This window comes from Mustela putorius, unplaced genomic scaffold (genome assembly GCF_011764305.1).
Source record: "Mustela putorius furo isolate JIRA1106 unplaced genomic scaffold, ASM1176430v1.1 tig00003942_pilon_pilon_pilon, whole genome shotgun sequence".
Classification (NCBI taxonomy): domain Eukaryota; kingdom Metazoa; phylum Chordata; class Mammalia; order Carnivora; family Mustelidae; genus Mustela; species Mustela putorius.
The window spans coordinates 18,102,934-18,127,104 of NW_025422087.1; the positions used below are offsets into that span (position 1 = coordinate 18,102,934).

The window sequence follows — 24,171 nt, forward strand, 5'->3', positions numbered from 1 at the left end:
ATCTTACTGGCCAGTGTCAAAGGGACATTCCTGAGTAGTTCAGAATGGAGATAGTGTTGAGTGAGCCAACAAATGGAGTCCATCCTTACTGCTGTATAATTTTTCTACACATTATTTGTCTTTTTTTTTTTTTTGGTTTTGTAAGCTGTGCCTCAGTATGTATGGGTGCTGGGGCTTGCCCAGGGTGCTCTTTCTTGATGTGTAATGCACAGAGGTTCTGCCAGTTCTTCTTCAATAGTGACAAGGAAATAGAGAGCTCAGTGGACGTTGTATACAAGTTCATCGTCTATCTTCATGTGGCTGAGGGACCATTGCCAGACACAGCACCTTCTTCATCTGGAACTTGATCATGGTATTCACTTTATTGACTTTGGCCATCATGTTTTCATTATGGGTCAGCAAGGAAGAGAGCTTGCTAGCCTTCTTCAGGCCTGGGCCTGGGGTTTGTGGGATTTGTTTGATCAACAATTCTAAGACCAGGGCGCCTGGGTGGCTCAGTGGGTTAAGCCTCTGTCTTCGGCTCGGGTCATGATCTCAGGGTCCTGGGATCGAGCCCCACATCGGGCTCTCTGCTCAGCAGGGAGCCTGCTTCCTCCTCTCTCTGTGCCTGCCTCTCTGCCTACTTGTGATCTCTCTCTCTGTGTCAAATAAATAAATAAAATATTAAAAAAAATTCTAAGACCAAAAATGCATCATACTTCTTGACCAACTTCTATTCTTATTGAGTTCTTTCAGCACCTCAATGTCCATGTGGGGGATATTCTTGTGGATACAGCCTTGGTGTCCTCACAGGGCTTCTGGTTTCCTAAGACACACGTGGAGAACTTAGGGAGGGGAGTGAACTTAAGCCTGATGGTGCCCAAGAAATGTTTGTCCTTGTGAGTGTCATACTTCTTCAAGCTGATCTGCAGTTCCACTGTCTCCAAAAACCTTTAGTACTTTTGCAGGTTCCTACGTAGGATTTCCTATATAGTCTCATAGCACTGTTATTCTTTTTCATGAGTCACAGTCATCTCTTCCCCAAGGTTTTTTTTGGGGGGAGGGCAGAGGGAGAGAGAGAGAATCTTAACCAGCAATGGACCCTGATGTGAAGCTTGATCCCACAAAACTGAGATCATGACCTGAGCTGAAATCAAGAGTTGGACACTGAACCACCCAGGTGCCCCATCTCTCCCCCAAGTTTAACAGCCCTGAATCAATTACTGCTTCCATCTTGGAAACCTTGATCTCTGAGTGGTAATTCTGTCTGGTCTGTATGGGGTTTAATTCAGTAGGTCCAGAGTCCAGCCCACGTTTTTATTTCTTTTCCTTTTTTATTTTATTTCTTATTTTTTATTTTTTTTATTTTTTTTATTTTTTTTTTTTTTTAGATTTTTTATTTATTTATTTGACAGAGAGAAATCACAAGTAGATGGAGAGGCAGGCAGAGAGAGAGAGAGGGAAGCAGGCTCTCTGCTCAGCAGAGAGCCCGATGCGGGACTCGATCCCAGGACTCTGAGATCATGACCTGAGCTGAAGGCAGCAGCTTAACCCACTGAGCCACCCAGGCGCCCTATTTCTTATTTTTTAAAGATTTTATTTATTTGACAGGCAGAGATCACAAGTAGGCAGAGAAGCAGGCAGAGAGAGAGGAGGAAGCAGGCTCTCTGCTAAGCAGAGAGCCCAATGCGGGGCTCAATCCCAGGACCCTGAGATCATGACCTGAGCCAAAGGCAGAGGCTTTAACCCACTGAGCCACCCAGGTGCCCCTTTTCCTTTTTAAAAAGAGATTTAATTATTCGTCAGCTTGAGAGAAAGAGGGAAAGAGAAAGAAGCCAAGCAGGGGCAGTAGCAGACTGAGGGAGGAGTAGGCTCCTTGCCTAGCAAGGGGTCCGATGCAGGGCTCAATCCCAGACCCTGCAATCATGACCTGGGCAGAAGGCAGATGCTTAACCCACTGAGCCATCCAGGTGCCCCCCAAGTTTTATTTTTAACAAGATCCAGGTAATGCCGCTGGTCCAGGAATCATACATATTATCTGTAGTATGATATCATAATCAATAAATTGGTACTAATATAATCTATTGACCTTATTCAGGTTTCACCAGGTTTATACACTCTCATGTTTGTGTTTCTGTGTATATGTGTAATTAGTTCTGTGCAGTTTTATTACTTGTGTAGATTTGTGTAATCATCACCTACAGTGAAGATGCAAAATAGTTTCATCCAAGAAATGGCTTATGTTAAACTTTTATAGCCACCAGTATCTCCCTCCTTCACCCAGCATTTGACAACTGCCAATCTGTACACCACCTCTATAGTTCTGTCATTTCAAAGATGCTTTCATAAATGAAATCATAATCTTAAACTCATTTTCCACTCCTCCCAGACCCTGCAACCACTACTCCACGTTCTGTTTCTGTGAATTTGAGTACTCTGCATACCTTATGTAAGAGGAATCATGCACTGTCTTTCATAACTGACTTTTGCATTTAGAACAATGTCCTCCAGGTTCATTTAAGTTGAAGAATATATCATACTTTTCTTTTTAAAAGCTGAATAATATTCTATTGTATGCATGTACTACATTTTGTCTATCCATCAGTGGACTCTTGGGTTGTGTCTACTTCTTGACTATTGTGAATAATGCTGCTTTGAACATGTGTGTAATATGAATATCTTTTCAAGATGTTATTTTCCTTTTTCTTTTTTTTTTAAAGATTTTATTTATTTATTTGACAGAGAGAGATCACAAGTGGGCAGAGAGGCAGGCAGAGAAAGAGAGGGAAGCAGGCTCCTCTCTGAGCAGAGAGCCGGATGCGGGGCTCTATCCCAGGACCCTGAGATCATGACCTGAGCCAAAGGCAGAGGCTCAACCCACTGAGCCACCCAGGCGCCCCTCAAGACGTTATTTTCAGTGCTTTGGGGCAAATGTGCAGAAATGAAATAGCTGAATCATATGGTAATTCTACTTTGAATTTTTTGATGAAACACCATACTATTTTCCGTAATGGTTGTGCCATTTTATGTACCGACTGTACACAGGGTTTGTAATATCTCCATGCCCTTATCAGCACTTGCTGTCTTCTTTTTTTTGACAGTAGCCACCATAATGAGTGCGAGATGGATCTACTTGGGGTTTTTGTTTGCATTTATCCAGTGATTAGTAATATTGGACATCTTTTCATGTGCATGTTAGCCATTTACATATCTTATTTGGAGAAATGTTTATTCAAGTCCTTTGCCATTTTTCAGTCAGGCTTTTTGTTGTTGTGATTGAGTTGTAGGAGCTCTTTATGGGTTCTGAAGCTTAATCCCTCATCAGATACATGATTTGCAAATATTGCTCCCATATCATAGGTTGCCTTTTTACTGTATTGTGTTTTGGTGCACAGTTTTTAATTTTGAAGTAGTCCAATTTATTTTTACTTATGTTGCCTGTGCTTTTGCTGTCATATTCGAGAAATTATTACCAAATTCAGTATAATGAAAGTTTTTCCCCATGATTTCTTTTAAGAGTTTTATTTACGGTTTTAGCTTTTATATATAGTTTTTTTGATCCATCATGTGGTATCTTCGATTTGTTGAACCCTGTGAATGTATCACCTCTAAAAATTTCAAATAGAAAAACTGATAAAGGAACAACTTTGAGGCTTTTATTGTGTTAGAGTCAAATACAAACATTTGGAAAAAACTGGCAACTCTGTAGTATTCAGACTTCACATATAAGAAATTATTATGTAAGTTTATTCTTAGTTTTTTTTTTAAGATTTTATTTATTTTTTTGACAGACAGAGATCACAAGTAGGCAGAGAGGCAGGCAGAGAGAGAGGAAGGGAAGCAGGCTCCCCACTGAGGACCCTGAGATCATGGCCTGAACCGAAGGCAGTGGCTTTAATCCACTGAGCCACCCAGGTGCCCCTATTTATTCATACTTTTAAAAAATGTGGCTGGTTAAATATTTGAAAGATTTTCAAGCAGAATTTGCATGTTTCACTATTATTCCTAGGTACAATATATTTAATTTCTATTCTAAGTGTTACATGTCCCTGTTATGTTTTCTCACTGTTTTTTATTGACTTTAAGGAAAACTATGTTAAAAAATTTGTATCGTGTATTCACTTCGATGAACTCTATTAGTTATAATATTTCTAATATATTTTCCATTTGTTTTTATAGAATTGAATGCATGCACTGATCTCTGTTTCCAGATGATATGTTTATCTACTGGTATAACCCTAGAGCATCAATTTAAGATTATGGGAGAGATCAGTAAGTTGGTTATCTCTAAAACGAATATAAGCATAAATGATTTTTCTTCATATCTAGAAAACATATTAGAAAATCCCCTGCCAGTCATAGGAAAAATATATAAAAACTAAAAATAAAATATTCTCCTTCCATTTAATTTTATTTTTTAAATCTTTCTTGTATTACAGAGCTTAGGTACTGAGAGCGCAGACTTTATACAAACCTGACATTTAATCACCATGTAACTCTGGGCAGTTAACAACCACTGTGAGCTTCGGTTTCTGTATCTGAAGAGTGTTGTTATAGTCCCTACCTTATGAGGTTATTGTGATGGCTGAATTAAATAATCTTAATTAAATGGTTAGTTTAGTGTATGACACATAATAAACATTAAATACTGTTATTCTATGAGCAAGACATCTAGAACAATGCTATATAGTGAGGTTATACCAGGCATTCCTTTATTCTCTATGGCACTAAAGAGGATGTTAGTATTTCAAAATTAAGCATCATGCTTACCAGAGATGGATTTACCTTGAATGATGCTTATGTTTCCACTTACCCATGTCACTTCCAAGGGTTTTCACTTACCCATGCCCCTTCCAAGGTTCTGGACAATGTGTTCACATGATCACATGATTGTATACTTTGATAAAATTTGCAAAAGTAAAATATTTATTTATTTATTAAAAATTTTTTTTAATTTAAATTTTATTTAGTTAACATACAGCAGTATTGGTTTCTGGAGTACAATTCAGTGATTCATCATTTACATACAACATCCAATGCTCATCATAACAGCAAAAGTAAAATATTTAAGCAGTTTGCTAAGATTGCCACCATTTCTTTTCGTTTTGGCTTTCCCTCCAGCATAATTGTGCTACTGCCAGTTGGCATTGGAGTTACTGTGGCATATCAGTTATTTATTCTATGTACAGATACCACCTTCCAAAATTAAAACACAATCATTTATTAGTTCAAAATTCTGTGGGTGGGCAATTTTGCCTGGTCTCTACTGGATTGCTCTGCTGGTCTCTCCAGGGCTCGCTCATGTGGCCACAGAGACTGGTAGGGCAATGAAGAGTTTCTCTTGGCTTTCCTCTTATGTCTGGGAAGGTGAGGAAACTGGACTTCATGTCTCCAGCATCTATCAGTTTATCATAATAAATATATTCTTTTTGCCAACACCACACTGACTTGTTTCATTATGATTTTGTCTCCTCCAACTTTGCTCACCTTTTCAGAATTGTTTTGGCAATTCTAGTTCCTTTGCTTTTCCATACAACTTTTAGAAGAAGCATGTTAGTATCTATCACATAGCTTGCTAGGTTGTCTACTAGGATTGCACTGTACCTACAGATCAAATTGGAGAGAATTGGTATCTTAACAATATTGAATCTTCTAGGGGCACCTGGGTGGCACAGTCAGTTGAGTGTCTCTTGATTTTGGCTCACGTAATGACCTTGGGGTTGCGAGATCAGGCCCTGCATTGGGCTCCATGGTGGGAGTGCAGTCTGCTTGGGATTCTCTCTCCCTCTCCCTTTCCCCCTCCAGCTTGTGCACGCTCTCTCCAAAATAAAAAAATAAATCTTTTCTAAAAATTGAGTCTTCTAGTCCTTTCCTGTGATATATCTGTCCATTTATTTAGATCTTTGTTGATTTTTTTTTTTTAAAGATTTTATTTATTTATTTGTCAGAGAGAGAGCAAGAGTGAGCACAGGCAGAGTGGCAGGCAGAGTCAGAGGGAGAAGCAGGCTCCCTGCGGAGCAAGAAGCCCGATGTGGGACTCGATCCCAGGACGCTGGGATCATGACCTGAGCCGAAGGCAGCTGCTTAACCAACTGAGCCACCCAGGCGTCCCGATCTTTGTTGATTTTTAATGATGATTTATAATTTTCAATATACAGAACCAATTACTGTTTTGTTAGATTTATTCCTAAGTATTTCATTTCTTGTGTGATATGGTCATTGGTATTTTTATTAATTTGAAATTCCAGTTACTCATTGGTGACAAATAGGAATATAATCTTTAAAAAAATAGATTAAACTTATATTTTATAATGGGAAGGTTGGTATGTACAGTTTACTATTTTTTTAAAAAGATTTTATTTTATTTATTTGACAGAGAGAGAAATCATAAGTAGGCACTGGTGTTAGATCTAGGTTTAACAGTTGGGTTCTATGATTTACCAGGGCATAAGATGAAATTTTTTTTCCTGGTATAATGTGGGATGAAAAATTCTATCTCCAGTAGGGTTTTTATTTAAACATACATAGGCAACTAAAAATGATTGGATATAATATATCTCCTGATACCCTGTTTGCTTTCTACTGCACTGAGCACTAGAGATGGTAGTCCTTGAATAGATATAAAAAGAAAAGAAATAATAAATAGAAGAATAAAATACATGGCTATTTTTTATTCCGGCTTTGGCTGATATAGTTGAAATATAGTCATTTATTTTGCTTGTTATTATATTCCTTGTATCTCAGAGTTGGAGACACATAATGAGAGAGAGGCAAAGCCTTTTCCTCCCTTTTTTGGCATTTTTATGATATTTTATTTAGATTGTGGAAAATGTAATTTATAGTTCAAGAATGTTTCTTAATCCATTTTGACTGACAATGCAGCTAGTGGAAATTCCCCTTGGAAATGTCATGTGGTCTTCTTATTTTTAGCTTACAGTGTTATAGCCAATTTTTATCATTTTGTATATTGTGATGGATTTTTTAATGGTGAGTTGAATGTGAGTTGAGTTGTATCAGACAATGCCAGTGTGTTGCTATACCAAGAAATAGCCTGAGGTTTATGGAATGACTCTTGTAAAGTCATATGGCCTGTAAATATGAAAGTTTATATTTAAAGTTAGTTTTGTTTTCTCTATAATCCAAAGTTCTGGGATCGTAATGAAGGTTAAGAGAGTTCAGGGATGCCTGAGTGGCTTAGCCAGTTGGGCATCTGACTCTTGATTTTGGTTCAGGTCATGATCTCAGGGTCGTGAGATGGAGCCACACATGAAGCTCTGTGCTGGGCATGGAGCCTGCTTAAGATTCTCTCTCCCTTTCCTTCTGTACTCCCCGCCCCCTGCCCTGCTTCCACACTGCTCTCAATCTCTCTTTAAAAAAGTTCAATACAAGTGAGGGAACGAAAATGTATAGAGGAAACCCAGATTTTATGAGTTTGGAGCCATTTTACAAATAAAATCCGAAGTGTGGCTGTGCCGTCTTATAACCGAAGTGAAGTGTTAGTGGAAGCATTGGAATCAAGGAATTTTGTAGCCAGAGAACTAGGTGTTAAGTCAGTCAGAATAAGAATGGGATTGGGTAGGGATGATCAAAGTCATCAGGAATGGGCGTATGACCTGTAACTAATGGTAACAAGAGTGGTAAAAAGCTGTCATGAGTTGTTGGTAGAACGGTTAGAGCAAGGAACATCTGAAGCCATATTTCCTCTTTCCTGATTAATGAAAGGGACTTTGAAAAAGAATGGCTTCCACTAATGGAAAAGGTTGAGCTTGTTACGTTATCACAGCAAAGCAGTGTTTCAGTTGAGGCAACATTTGTGGAAAGTTCTGAGATTTTATGGAAGTTTCTCATAATTTGAGTAACTCCTAAAGGCCTCTTTGATTCCTGTGGGGGTATACCCTTTGATTTCAGGTCAAAACTATCTTAAAGTCAATGGAATCCTGCACTCAATTCCTGTCTTCTTGTGAGTCTATCTACATGGAATGAACTTCTTTCCATTTCCTTGGTATGAAAAAAAATCAGATCCCATGAATTCCTTTATTTTTGTTCAGCCTATCTTGGCTATACCCAGCTAGCTTACTTTTTCTGCATCCCTTGAACCTCTTTCATTTTTTGAGGAGTAGCAAAATCCCCTAGCTTTTGATTCTTTTTGGAGGAAGGTTGCATAAAAGAAATTCATCTGCAAAGCCATTTATAGATGGCTACAGGTATTATGGACTTTTTAATATTATAGATTTATGAATTCAGAGTGGAGAGATGCTGGTGCGTGGGGGATGGAAACAAAGTAGAGAAAGTGTGTTTTCTCCACCTGCAGAATCAATGACAAGCTCCCAATTTACAAAAAATTTGGTAAAGGGTTTTTTGTTGTTGTTTTTCCCATATATTAAAGCTTAACCATCCCTTTTGTCCTTTCTCCAGGAAAGAAAAGTGGAGAATGAAATTCCCATCTGTTCTGCCTTCTAATAAGTTGAGAGTTCATATAGTGATGTACTTTGAAAATATTTCCCAACTTTATATATGAGTATGTCTTTTAAAACCAGCATTAAAGTCTTTTTCTCTTCTCATTCCATCAGTAATGCCTGGCAGTCTGTCATGGGCTGATACCACATAGGTCTGACTGATTTATCCTTCCCAAAGTCCTGCTGACTATTCACCAGCACCTTGTGATCTTTTAGTATTTTATAAATGAAATGCTTGATGAGTTTGGTCTTTTCAGGTATCAAAGTTAAGGGGGCCAGGCTATAATCTCTAGAGTTACTAGTTTATTTTCTTTAGAGGTAGAACTTACATGTGTCCTTTCTCTGTTTTTAGGCTTCCCAGTTGTCCATCATGTGTTCAGAAAGATTGTTTCTGTGGTAAGTTGAGGATATGAGGACATGTCTTCAGTATTGCTGGATCCATGCTACCAGAGCAAACTGATACGAAAACAGCTACTATCTTTCATCTTTGACTCATTTATCTCTTATTCTGGAGGAACTTTGTATCCTCTGGCAAAGGTGGTTGAAACTTTATTTGGTCACAGTTGAACTTTTTATAGGTTTCATACTCAGAATCAGCTTTAGGACAAAAAAATTATTCAGCTAGGAGCTCTGTAATTCACAGGTCGCAATCTCCCTGTTCTGAGATTAGACACTAGAAGGAATTAGAGGTATTTGGGAAAACTTGGGGAAGATGCTGAATAGTGTAGCAAAAATTATTATTTTTCTGTGAACCTCTAATCTTCTGTTGCCATAGATAATTAGAAACTGGTCAAGGAGGCATCATTTCACATCAAAGAATCCATAGCTGTGTTACCCTGTTCTCCCAGTAAATCTAATTCAGAAGTTTTCCTGTGAATTTCTAACTTATGAAAAGCTAAACTTAAATGAAACTAAACTTATTAAATGAACTGAATAGAGTGAGGCAGAAAGCCCTTCATTTTTCACTTGATTGTCTCTTAGACAATCAAGAAGTGAGCGAAGAAGTGTCTTTGATGTCCACTGCAGTATAAGCAGCAATAAGGCAGGCATTTTGGTCTGTTTTGTATATTCCTATATCAGTAGGTTTTAAAAGAGGGCCTAGTAAGCACTCAGGAGTTGTATGTTGAACATATGAAGGAACGAATGAAGAAGTAGTCAAACACCTTGTTTTATGATGTATATATGAGATCTGTTGTATAAAAAAAAAGAAACCGAAAACAAGAAATGTCAGATTTAATATCCTATTAAAACAATTTTAAAATTGTGTTTACAGAGAAAATAAATGGCCAAGTTTTTGGGTTATCACCCAATTGCAATGTCCAAAAAATATATTTTTTTTTTCAGAGAGCAAAGTCTATAAGCTCAAAGCTAAAAGTTTAACTAGTTGTAGGCAGTCCAGAATGAGTAGGAAATTTGGTTTGTTTTAGTAATTTATTCCATCCATTTGCAGATTATAAATTCCAGCAAAAACCTTAAGAGTCTGTGAAGAGTGTGCTCAAGTAGAACTTAAACTAGACTGTGGCTCACAGGTGGAAAGATGCTTTAGGGTTAACATCTGATATAATGTTCTCTTAGATTTCTCTGATATGTGTCTGTGCTTTTCAGTCAGAGGATTTAAAACGTGTACTGACTGTGGATCATATTGGAAGTAAAGACTAGGAATCAGGGTTGTGAGTTCAGGCCCCATGTTAGGCTCCACGCTGTTCATACAGCCTATTAACAAAAAGGCATTCTATATAGCAATAACTGTTATAAACAGTCAAAAGACAATTGGCAAATTGTAAAAATATATGTGACATTTCAGGCAAAATACTAGCTTTCTTAATACAGTATTCTTTTTTTTTTTAAGATTTTATTTATTTGACAGACAGAGACCCCAAGCAGGCAGAGAGGCAGGCAAAGAGAGGGGAGAGCAGGCTCCCCGCTGAGCAGAGAGCTCAACTTGGGGCTCGATCCCAAGACCCTGGGATCATGACCTGAGCCAAAGGCAGAGGCTTAACCCACTGAGCCAGCCAGGTGCCCCTACAGAAGTATTCTTATAAACTAATAGGAAAAATGCAAGTTACACACAGAATAAATAATTAGCAAATAATATAACCAGGTACTTTACAGAAAAATATATGCAAAGAAATGCAAAAAACATATCAAAGTGCTCAACTTCATTTTTAAACAAGGAAATGCATATTGAAACAAAAGAATACAAAAGGTGTTATTTTTTTACTTCCCAGATTATTGGAAAGGATTAAAAATTGGGTAATATAACATTAATGAGGCTATGAGCAAGGAAACTTTTTCTCTTTTTTAAAGTTTTTATTTAAATTCCAGTTAGTTAATGCAGTGTAATATTAGTCTCAGGTCTACAATATACTGATTTAACCCTTCCACACACTGGTGCTCATCACCACATGTACACTCCTTAATCCCCATCACCTGTTCCACCCATCCCCTTGCCCCCTCTGGTAACCAACAGTTCTCTATAGTTAAGTGAGTCTTTTCTTGGTTTGCCTCTCTCCTTCCTTTTTTCTTTTCTTTTCTTTTCTTCTTTCTTTCCTTTCTTTCTCTCTTTTCCCTTTGCTCGTTTGTTTTGTTTCTTAAATTCCACATGTAAGTGAAAGCATATGGTATTAGTCTTTCTCTGACTGACTTATTTTGCTTAGCCTAATAATCTCTGGCTCCAGCCACGTCATTGCAAATGGCAAGGTTTCATTTGTTTTTATGGTTAAGTAATATTCCATTGTATAACTCTATCACATTTTCTTTATCCATTCATTAATTGATGGACACTTGGGCTGTTCCCATTGTTTGGCTACTGTAGATAATGCTGCCCTAAACACTGGGGTGTGTGTATCCCTTTGAGTTAGTATTTTTGTATCCTTTGCATAAATATTTAGTAGTGCAATTGAGGATTGTAGGGTAATTCTACTTTGATCTTCCTGAGGAACCTCTATACTCTTTTCCAGAGTGGCTGTACCAGTTTATATTCCCACCAACAGTGCAAGAATGTTTTCTTTTCTTCACATCCTCACGAACACCTGTTTCTTGTGTTGATGTTAGCTATTCTGATGGGTGTTTGGAGATATCACATTATGGTTTTGCTTTGCAAGGGAAAGAGGTACTTCCATCCACTGTTATCTTGAGGACAGATACGTGCAAATAACCCTGGAAAGGACCGTTTAGCAATATCTATTAAAATTAACCAAACAGGGGCGCCGGGGTGGCTAAGTGGGTTAAGCCACTGTCTTCGGCTCAGGTCGTGATCTCAGGGTCCTGGGATCGAGTCCCACATCGGGCTCTCTGCTCAGCGGGGAGCCTGCTTCCCTCTCTCTCTCTCTGCCTGCCTCTCTGTCTGCTTGTGATTGCTCTCTGTCAAATAAATAAATAAAATCTTTAAAAATATATAGATAAAAAAAATACAATTAACCAAACAAAATTTCTCATGCGGATATTCTACTTTTAGGAATTTATCTAAATGGATATAAATTCTCAAGTAGGAAAAGAGGTGTAAGTTGTAGCATAGCATGTAAGTTGTAGCATAATTTATAATGATAAAAAATTTGAGAACAACCTAAATATACAATAGGGAAATATGCAGCTTTTAAAAAATGAGATAGATATATTGTTAAAAAATACAGAATAAACCACCGTCCTCCATTTGTGTCCAACAACAGAATTAGATAGATTACTACTGTTAAAGCACATACACATCTATAAATGCATGGAGATTCTGGAAAGTAACAGATTCCTACTGGAGGTAATTTTGAGAAAGAACTGCCCAAGGGCTGTAATAGGAAGGAACTCCTCGTTTTGTTTAGTTTCCCCTCTTGCATTTGTACAATTTTACTATAAAGAAGAAAGAACAGTAAATTGCCCCTAACAGTACTGATCATCTAAAAGTCCAGTGTCCTGTGGGGAGAAGCCATCCTGCTGACCTTTTCCGGAATGGCCGCTCTCCAAATAAAGCACACCATAAAATATCTCAGTGACTCATTTATACCTTTGTGGTTCTAACCAAGTTTTTCTGGTTCACTTTCTACTTGACCAAATATGCATTTGGGTTTGCCAGAAATGGACTTTGGAGTCTAAGACCAGACTTTTTACACTAAGCCCGTTTCCTCTCAGACTTGTAGAATAAGCTCACATTTGGTGTGGTTCTGCAGAGGAGAAATTCATCCAGATAAGATGATTAGAAGGTGGGGCGAGAGTGCTAGTGATAGAAAGAGAGAACTGAAGAAAGTCTGTATGTTAAGTGTCTTTTTCTGACCCTTTGCTGTCAGCCTATGGGAGGTTATTTCAGGACCCAAGGCGGGGGGTTGGCCATTGGACTGCAAACATTGCTCCATTGTGAAGGGAGACTTGAAATGAAATTTGAAATAGAGATGATGGGGGGCGGAAATGCATGTATTTTAGGGGTATGTAGATATGGTGACATAGCCCTCTCTTTTAGTGTGAGGAATATGAACTCGAAAGAGAGGGAAAAATTGGCATTTGACTGAAATCAGCATCTAAAAAATGGAATTTATCTTAAACAAGTTTTTTCTTGTAGGTAAATCCTTTTGCCGTTGAAGGCTTTTTTTTTTTTTTTTTTTTTAAAAACAAGGGCATATGAAAAAAAAAATGCAGTCATTCAGTCAAAATAGTTTGCAGTTTTAGATTTTGTATTTTTTTGCTTTCTGCTCCCTAATCTTCCTCCAAGTGCAAACAGTACAGACATACCTTTCATTTTTTTAAACCAAAATATAATTGACACACATTTTTAGATGTGCAGCATGATGATTCCACAGATTTGTACTTTGTGCTATGCTCCCACGTGTAGCTACCATCTCACGCCATACAGTGCTATTACAATATATTCCTTATGCCATACCTTTTATCCCCATGACTTATTCATTCTGTTACTGGAAATCTTTACCTCCCTCTCCCCTTTATCCATTTTGTCCATCCTCCTGGCTCTCCTCCCCTCCAGTAGCCATCAGTTTGTTCTCTGTATTTATTGGGTTTCTTTCTGGTTTTCATTTGTTTGTGTATTTATTTGTTTTTTACATTCCATATATAAGTGAACTCATGGTATTTGTCTCTCTCTGGCTTATTCCACTTAGTGTCATACCCTTTAGGTCCATCCATGTTGCAAATGCAAAATCTCATTTTTTATGGCTGAGTAGTATTTTATGGAATGTATAGACCATCTCTTCATTATCCATTCATCTATTGATGGGCCTCTGGGTTGCTTCTATATCTTGGCTGTTGTAAATAATGCTGCATTAAGCATAAGGGTATATATATCTTTTCAAATTAGTGTTTTTGTTGTCTTTGGCTAAATACCTACTAGTGGAATTACTGAATCATGTGATATTTCTGTTTTTAATTTTTTAAGGAAATTACACACTGTTTTCTGCAGTGGCCGCCCTAATTTACATTCCTACCAACAGTATGTAAGTGTTCTTTTTTCCCCCACAGCCTCACCAACACTTGTTATTTCTTGTCTTTTTGATTCTAGCCATTCTGACATGTGTAAGGTGATTGCTCATGTGGTTTTAACTTGTATTTCCCTGATGATGAGTGATGTTAAGCATCTTTCTATGTATCTGTTGGCTATCTGCATGTCTTCTTTGGAACAATGTCTATTGAGATCCTCTGCCCATTTTTTTTTTTTTAAGATTTTATTTATTTGACAGAGGCAGAGACAGCAAGAGAAGGAACACAAGTAGGGGAGTGGGAGAGGGAGAATCAGGCTTTCTGCTGAGCAGGGAATCCAATGCGGGGCTTGATCCCAGGACCCTGGGATCATGACCTGAGCTGAAGGCAGACACATAATGACTGAGCCACCCAGATGCCCCTCTCTGCCCATTTTTAAATTAGATTGTTCTTTTTTGTGTGTGTGTTGAATTGGATACGGTCTTTGTATATTTCAGATACTATCTGCTTATTGGATATATTATTTGCAGCTGTCTTTTCTCATTCAGTATGTTGTCTTTTTGTATTGTTGATAGTTTCCTTTGCTCTGCAAAAGCTTTTTATCTTGGTGGTCAGTAAAGTTTATCCGACATACCTTAATGAATGTATTCCTGGTTCGATTTTCTTCTGGTAGAATGCCTCCTTTTTTTTTTTTTTTTTAAAACATCAAAAGATTATTTATTATCCTGTTTCTAAACCATCTGTCTCTTTTGTTATTTATCCTCCCCTAGAGTCACTCTCTACACAGAGGAGGTTATTTGGAGTGGGGTCACAAATAATTTGAGATTTGGAATCTCAAATCTGAAAAAGGGAATCCCTTCCCTTCACTTTATGGCTTAGGCGGGGCCTGAACCATTTAGAACCAGTATCTTCTCTTGGGTACTGCAGAAAATGACCTAAAGATAGCTAAACCTAGAAGGGTATGGCTGGTCAGCAGACCACAGGCCAAATAACCCTGATTAAGGTGCTTTTAGCTCAGTAAGGGGCTGGTAGTTGGCACGGAGCATTGTTGGCAGTGGAAGGAGTTATTCGGAAGGAGGAGTTACTTGGGGGTTGCAGAGAAGTGAGGGCGTTAGCTTGTTGTTCATCATCTGCAGTCAGTGGAGGCTACTGTAAGTTTTTTTCCCATAGAAGAGTAGAGTAGTCATCATGGCCAAAGAGGCCCTTGGTGATAGGTACCCTGGTGACAGTTTTGGAGGGGTTCCCTTGTTTACTGGGGACAGCAGTGGACATGGTCAGCTCATGGTTCACAACAATGAGGATTCAGAAAAAAGCGCTTCAGGGCTAGTAGATGAACTGCATTTTGATGTGCAGGTCGTACATGTATATGACAGAAGAAGGTGAGGACCATCTCAACCACTGACAGGGAGTGCCCTCAGGGCTGCGTCAAGGCACTGAAGCAGATGAGAATCACCAGGCACAATATAATATCAGCAAGAAGGAAAGTTCTTTCTGGGTGCACAGGAAGTTGGTACGGAGAGGCTCTTGGAATTCTCCTTAGAGCTGGTAGGAGTGCCTGGCAGTGCCTGGCATCTGCTGGCTTGCTCTAGGTTCAGGGACTTACCAGTCCACCAGCAGTGCTGACCATCTGCCCAGGATGTCTCTCTCTCTATCTCTGCCTATGCCTTTGTCTCTTCCTTTGTGTCTCCATCTGTATCTCAGTGTCCCTATCTCTGTCCCTTGTCTGCGTCTCTGTCTCTATCTGCCCATCCCTTCATCCATCTCTGGATCTCTATCTATCTCTGTGTCTTTATCTCAAATTCTATCTCTCTGTCCTTCTCTCTGTCTTCATCTGTGTTATCTAGGTATCTATTCAGTGTTAAGACCAGACTGTACAACATATCTATCTTCTTGTAACCTATTTTGGGCCATTGTTTACAGACATATAACAAACTACCATATTAGGATGTAAAATGCTTACAACATCTTCCAGTCACCAGATAACTAATGTGGTTGTTAACAAGCAATTGCTTTGAATGGATTAACATGTACAGTTTATGGGCTATACCATAAACTTTATGTTCACAACAAACAGCAATAAAAACAGCCATAAGTAAATTTGTTATAAAACGCAGACAACATTTTACAATGAAAAAACAAGACCGTTTTTGATAATGAACTGTTACTTTTCAAATATAGTGGAGATTTGAGGCTTAAAAAAGATTGAGAAGGAGAAATGGGAGGAGAATTCGAACAGTCATTATTGTTCCCCAGTAACCAAAGGCAATGATATGAGTGTGCTTCATAAAAAAGGAGACAATTGCAGGCAAATTATCATGATTCAGTAAAGTCAGTCTGGTCTTGGAAGCATTATTTTTTCTCCCCCTTCTAGATAAGTATGTAGGATCATATGTGTTTCCAAAATAATCCCATCTCATCTCTACTGAAAATTGTTTTAGTGAATAGCTGCCCTAATTCCATGTGGATCACATGGGGGAGTCGATGGATTCAGGAGTACAGAATATCAAATAACGGGAACCAGCACATCAATCCAAAACCCACAATTTCTTTCGTATAAGGAACAAAAACATTTTGTTGTGCTATCTAGGACTTTGAATACAATGTTGAGTGAAAGTGATGAGAGCAGATATTGTTGTCTAATTCTTAATCTTCCAAGGAAAGCATTCAGTGTATCCCTATTGGATTTTAGTAGTTGTCCTTTATCAGATCAAGAAGATTATTTTTGATTCCTAGTTTCTGTGATTTTTAGCAGGAATAAATATTGAGTTTTTTCAAATGTTTTTTCTGTGTTCTATTGAGATGGTTATGTTTTTTCTCTTTCTTAATCTGTAAATGCACTGAATTACATTGATTGATTTTCTCATGTTGATCTAACTTTCCATTCCTAAAACAAACTCTACTTGGTTATGGTATGTTATATTTATTCTGTGTTGTTGAATTCCATTCGCTAATACTTGATGAGAATTTTAAAATCTGTGTTGATGAAACATACTGGTTTGTAGTTTTTTTTTTTTTTAAGATTTTATTTATTAGACAGACAGAGATCACAAGTAGGCAGAGAGGCAGGCAGAGAGAGGGAAGCAGGCTTCCCGCCAAGCAGAAAGCCCAATGCAGGGCTTGATCCCAGGACCCCAGGATCATGACCTGAGCTGAAGGCAGAGGCCCAGCCCACCAAGTTACCCAGGCACCCCTGGTTTGTAGTTTTTTTTTTTTTTTAAATGTGCTCTTAGGCTTTTATCAGAGCTACACTAACCTCATAAAACAAGCTGTTATGTTTTTTCTTCATTTTATGGAAAGGGTTTATGTAAGGTTGGTATTCTTTCTTCCTGGAATATTTGTAAAATTCAGCAGTGGGGTCATCTGAATGTGGAGTGTTTATTTTGTGAGATGGTTTTAAATGGCGTATTTGGTTATTTAATAGACTTGTGCCTCCACTTCTTACTCTCTGTAATGCATTAATCTTTTTCTTTTATGATTATGTCCTCTTTTTTTTTTGAAGATTTTATTTATTTATTTGACAGAGAGAGATCACAAGTAGGCAGAGAGAGAGGAGGAGCAGGCTCCCCCGCACTGGGGCTTGATCCCAGGATCCTGGGATCATGACCTGAGCTGAAGGCAGAGGCTTAACCCACTGAGCCACCCAGGTGCCCCTATCATGTCCTTTTGTTTTTTTTTTTTTAAAGATTTTATTTATTTATTTGACAGAGAGAAATCACAAGTAGATGGAGAGGCAGGCAGAGAGAGAGAGAGAGGGAAGCAGGCTCCCTGCCGAGCAGAGAGCCCGATGCGGGACTCGATCCCAGGACCCTGAGATCATGACCTGAGCTGAAGGCAGCGGCTTAACCCACTGAGCCACCCAGGTGCCCTATCATGTCCTTTTTAAAAAAAAAAATTTTTATTGGGGCGCCTGGGTGGCTCAGTGGTTTAAGCCTCTGCCTTCAGCTCAGGTCATGATCTCAGGGTCCTGGGATCGAGCCCCACGTCGGGCTCCCTGCTCAGCGGGGAGCCTGCTTCCCCCTCTCTCTCTGCCTGCCTCTCTGCCTACTTGTGATCTCTCTCTGTCTGTCAAATAAATAAATAAAAATCTTAAAAAAAATTTTTTTATTAACATAACTGTAATCTTAGTTTCAGAAGTAGAATTCAGGAGTTCATCAGTTACATACAGCACCCTGTGGTCATTTCAAGTGTCCTCCTTAATGCCCATCATCCAGTTACCCCATCTCTCCACCTACTTCCCATCCTGCAGCCCTGCCTTTGTTCCCTATAGTTAAGAGTCTCTTATGGCTTGCCTCCCTCTCTGTTTTTCTTATTTATTTTTCCTTCCCTTCCCCTATGTTCCTGTGTTCTGTTTCTTAAATTCCACTTATGGTATTTGTCTTTCTCTGACTGACTTATTTTGCTTAGTGTAGTACCTTCCAGTTCCATGCATGTTGTTGCAAATGGCAAGATTACATCCTTTCTGGTGACTGAATAATATTCCATTGTATATATAAACCACATCTTCTTTATCTATTCATCTATCATTGACATCAGGGCTCTTTCCATAGTTTGGCTATTTTGGACATTGCTGGTATAAACATTGGGGTACACGCACCCTTTTGAATCATTATGTTAGCATCCTTTGGGTAAATACCTAGAAGTGCAATTGCTGAGTTGTAGGGTAGCTCTATTTTTTTTTTTTTTAAGATTTTACTTATCCATATGAGAGAGAAAGAAAGTGAAAGAGTACAAGCAGGGGGAGCAGTAGAGGAAGGGGGAGAAGCAGACTCCTCTCTGAGCAGGGAGCCCAATGGATCCCCCGGGATCACGACCTGAGCCAAAGGTAGACACTTAACCATCTGAGCCACCCAGGTGCCCTGGGTAGTTCTATTTTTAATGTGTTGAGGAACCTCCACACCGTTTTCCAGAGTGTTGCACCAGATTGCATTCCCACCAACAGTGTAGGAGGGTTCCCCTTTCTTCACATCCTTTCTAACATCTGTTGTTTCCTGAGTTGTTAATTTTAGCCCTTCTGACCGGTTTGAGGTGGTAGCTCATTGTGGTTTTGATTTGTATTTCCCTGATGGCAAGTGATGTAGAACATTTTTTCATGTATCTGTTGGCTATTTGGATGTCTTTTGGAGAAATGTCTGTTCAATCTTTTGCCCATTTCTTGACTGGGTTTTTTTTTTTTTGTTTTTTGGGTGTTGAGTTTGATAAATTCTTTACAGATCTTGGGTACTAGCCCTTTATCTGATAAGACATTTGCAAATATCTTCTCCCATTCCATGGTTGCCTTTTAGTTTTGTTGACTCTTGCCTTTGCAAAAGCTTTTTATCTTGATGAAGTTCCAATAGGTCACTTTTGCTTTTATTTCTCTTGCCTTTGGGGAAGTGTCTAGCAAGAAGTTGCTGTGGCTGAGGTTGAAGAGGTTGCTATTTGTGTTTTCCTCTCGGATTTTGGTGGATTCCTATCTTACATTTAGGTCTTTCATCTATTTTGAGTTTATTTTTGTGTATGGTGTAAAAAAGTGGTCCAGTTTCATTCTTATGCATATGACTGTCCAATTTTCCCAACACCATTTATTGAAGAGACTGTCTTTTCCCCATTGGATATTCTTTCCTGCTTTGTTGGAGATTAGTTGACCATAGAGTTGAGGATCTATTTCTGGGTTCTCTATTCTGTTTCGATGATCTATGCATCTGTTTTTTTGCCAGTACCATACTGTTGTGATGATTATAGCTTTGTGATACAGCTTGAAGTCTGGGATTGTGATGCCTCCAACTCTGATTTTATTTTTCAATCTTCCTTTGACTATTCAGGGACTTTTCTGGATCCATACAAGTTTTAGGATTATTTGTTCCAGCTCTGTGAAAAGTGTTGATGGTATTTTGATAGGGATTGCATTGAATGTGTAGATTGCTTTGAGTCGCATAGACATCTGAACAATATTTGTTCTTCCAATCCACAGGATATCAAATCAATGTACAGAAGTCATTTGCATTTCTATTCACTAAGAATGAGGCAGAAGAAAGAGAAATCAAGGAATCAATCCCATTTACAATTGCATCAAAAAGCATAAGATACATAAGAATAAACCTAACTGTAAAGTTAAAGGATCTGTACTCTGAAAACTATAGAACACTTATGAAAGAAATTGAGGAAGACACAAAGAAATGTAATGCATTAATCTTACTTATTTACCCAGCATCTAACTTTTTTGAGGAAACCATTGTTTCTTATTCTGTGAGGTCCTGTAAGAACTTTCAGCCACTATGTTTTATGCCCCAACTTCCTTAGAGGGTTTGGTATGTTGACGAAACTCATAAGCCAAATTGGGACTTCTGTCCTAGGGGAGGTTGGGGAAGACTGTTTCTTTCCTTTGCTTTAATGTTATTAGGATATTGTGAGTTTGGTGGTGCCAGGGTCCATTTTTCCCCAGTAACAGGGAGGAAGATTGTGGTTAGAAGGGAAGACCAATTTGTAGAGGGAAGCAGAATCAAATGAAAATGCCTGATGATGTGTTTTGGACTTTCAGGTTAAATTATGCCTAAAACTACTATTTCTAGACTTTTCTGGTACACAAGCCAATGTATTTTTTAAAACATTTTTGTTTTGGGATGCCCCGCTGGCTCAGTCAGTAGTGAATATGACTATTGAACTCAGGGTTGCAAGTTCAAGCCCCATGTTGGACATGGAGCCTACTTAGTTGAAAAAATTGAAAATTTTTTGTTTCAATTTAGGCTAATTTGAGTTGGATGTCTAACTTTTGTAATGAGAAGAAACTTGGCTAATACAATCTTTCTCAAGAATTTGTACACTTGGGCTTTCAACCTTAATCTGTGGAATCATGAGCTGTGGTTTGACATTAAGGTACTTCTTTCTCTTTTTGCTCATTAGGTAGGAGGTGAAGAAAAGAAGTGAGGTGTAGAGATGATCAAGAAATATTGGGGCACCTGGGTGGCTCAGTGGGTTAAAGCCTCTGCCTTCGGCTCGGGTCATGATCCCAGGGTCCTGGGATTGAGCCCCGCGTCGGGCTCTCTGCTCAGCGGGGAGCCTGCTTCCTTCTCTCTCTGCCTGCTTCTCTGCCTACTTGTGATCTCTGTCTGTCCAATGAATAAATAAAATATTTAAAAAAAGAGAGAAATATTTATTGAAGTAAAATGCATTGAAACAGTGACTGCAATCTTACATCAGAGGTACAATGGGGAAACATGTGACCTTGACACTGAATGTATTTTACCTTTAAAACATTATGACACATAGCAGTTAGGATTTACTAGAGGCATTTGGTCTTGGCTTTAGGATCGTTATCTATTTCTTAGATGGGATTTGTGGACTGACTGGCTTCTCCATTTATGGATCCCCTTCTCATGTAACAGAGCATCTCAGTTCCAGAATACTATCTTCGCCATGACTATTTTTTTAAGGCTATTGGGAAGTCTGGGAGGTTTTATACTTTTCTATTTTAGTGATTGTTTCCTCCATTGTAATGAAATGTGACATAATAAGGGATGACAAAGGTAGGTTTTGTTCTAAGAATAGATGAGACATACTTGTCTCTTATGGCAAATAAAGTAGTCAGTAGCATCATACCTGAATCTCTGAACACTGAATGATTTTAAAAAATTAATAAATCTACAAAGGCTTTGTATTTAATTAACCTTCAAAAACTTCTGCCTGAAATCTCTTTATAACTTAAGGGTTACAGAAATTCAGTGAATTTAGGAGAGTAGGTTTTAAAAAATCAGGGAGATTGTTACACAATTATTCAAATCATCTGAATAGATTTTTTTAAAAAATTACAGTATGTTGTAAATAAATTTGGTATTTTATTTTTAGGAAAGAAAATTTATGTGAATCTACTTTGGACCCTTGTGTTTGAAATAACAAAAAGAAACTTACGTGTAATAGACTCAGTGTTAAGATGGCTCCATCACATGGATCCTGAAACAAACTGCAACATCACTCGTCCTTGCACATCAATAAACATTCTGTTTCCAGACATAATGGGATTTACTGGTTTGGAAACTACACCTTAATATGAAAGAATGTCACCTATGTTAAACATCTCTTGGAGGTCCCATGACATTTGCTGACGAATTTGCCAAGTCGAGTAGAATGGGATGTTCGTCCTCAGGCACCGTATATGCAGGTTTTAAAGTTAGACTGACCTGGTTCTGGTTTCTTTCACTTCGTGTAATCTTTTCAAGGTTCACACATGTTGTAGCATGCTCTAGGAATCCATTCTGTTTTACTGCCTGAATAATATTCCTTTATATGGATTTACTGTATTTTATTTCTCCCATCATCTGTTGGTAGACATTTGGGTTGTTTCCACTTCTCAGCTATAATGAATAGTGCTGTTGTGAACATTAGTGTTCAATTTTTTTTGTGTGTGGACGTCTGTTTTCATTCTTTTATGTATATGCCTATATATACAAAAGTGTATGGAAGTGAAGTGGAGTTGCTGGTGTGGTGCAGTTTCGTATAGTAATATTTTGAGGAACTGCCAAACTGTTTTCCAAAGCAGCTGAACCATTTAACATTCCCACCACCAATATATGAAGTTCCTGCTTTCTCCATATCCTCACCAATACTTGTTATTGTTTGTTGCTTTGGTGATAGCCACCCTGGTGGGTGGGTGTGAAGTGGTATCTCAGTGTGGTTTTCTTTTCTTTTTTAAAAATATTTCATTTATTTATTTGACAGACAGAGATCACAAGTAGGCAGAGAGGCAGGTAGAGAGAGAGAGAGAGAGGAGGAAGCAGGCTCCCCGCTGAGCAGAGAGCCTGACATGGGGCTGGATCCCAGGAACCTGGGATCATGACCTGAGCCAAAGGCAGAGGCTTTAACCCACTGAGCCACTCAGGCGCCCCTCTCAGTGTGGTTTTGATTTGCATTTCTCTAGTAACTAATGATGTTAAACTTATTTTCGTGGACTCTTTGGCCTTTTATATGTTTTCATTGGGGAAATACCTATTCAGATCCATTGTCTATTTTTTAATTGGGTTGTCTTTTAAAAAAAATATTTAATTTATTTATCTGACAGATCACAAGTAGGCAGAGCAGCAGGCAGAAAGAGAGGGGGAAGCAGGCTCCCTGCTCAATTTAGGGCTCAATCCCCGGACCCTGGGATCATGACCTGAGCTGAAGGCAGAGGCTTTAACCCACTGAGCCACCCAGGGTTTTTTTTTTTTTTTTTTTTTTTTTTTTAATTAAGTTGTAAGAGTAGCTGGGCACATGGGTGGCTTAGTAGGTTAAGCACCTGACTGATTGACTTTAGCACAGGTCTTGATCTTAGGATTGAGAGATCAAGCCTCATAACAGGCTTTGCACACGCTGAAAGAGTAGTAATTATTTAAGTAACTACTTAAATATCAACTTTTTCTGAAACACTTATACTTTACACCAAGTGGGGTATTCATAAATTGTTATTTTGATGCTTTCAGGTCTGTCATAAGAGGTATAGGCAGTACACATTTGTTAATATGAAGCTATAACAATTAAATTAGTGTTTTATAATAAATGTGTTTTTTCCTAAATCTTTTATTAAATCTTAACTGTTAATATTCTCAGTCTAACCAACCTTAGGTAACATAGAATCAAATGGGCTAGATTTTCTATTCGACTTGTATAGGGTCACTTGGCTATCATAGTATCAGTCAGTGCCCCCAAATATTAAATGCTTCTATTTTCTGCTTTAACATTAATTAATGAAACATCCTTATGAAGGCCCATAGTCTTTGATTGACAAGAAAAAGGGATGTGACCCTCACCTTCCTTGAGAGTCAGAAATCACTAGAGTAGGGGCACCTGGATGGCTCAGTTGGTTAAGTGGCCAATTCTTTTGATTTGGGCTCAGATTATGAGCTCAAGGTTGTGAGATCGAGTTCCATATTGGGCTCCATATTAGGTGTGGAAACTGGTTAAGAGTCTCTCTCTCCATCTTCCTCTGCTCCCCCCTCCCCCTTTTTTTTTTTTTTTTAAAGATTTTATTTATTTATTTGACAGAGAGATCACAAGTAGGCAGAGAGGCAAGCAGAGAGAGAGAAGGAAGCAGGCTCCCTGCTGAGCAGAGAGCCCGATTCGGGGCTCGATCCCAAGACCCTGAGATCATGACCCGAGCCAAAGGCAGCGGCCCAACCCACTGAGCCACCCAGGCGCCCCTGCTCCCCCCTCCCTTAAAAAAAAAAAGAAATCACTAGGCTAAAATGCTCATTTACTCCAAATACCCAAAGTTGTTCACTAACTAGCTCTCATAGCAGTATTACAGGTTTATGCCTCTGTTCTCTAGAGGTCATCCAGGTCAGGAATGATTTTTTCTCCCCAAAATAGGGTGATG

General features: G+C 38.5%; 1 pseudogene; it reads right to left on the reverse strand.

Annotated features, from left to right (window-relative positions):
- LOC123389020 overlaps positions 1 to 24,171 on the reverse strand; it is a 51,761-nt pseudogene that overhangs the window by 23,588 nt on the left and 4,002 nt on the right.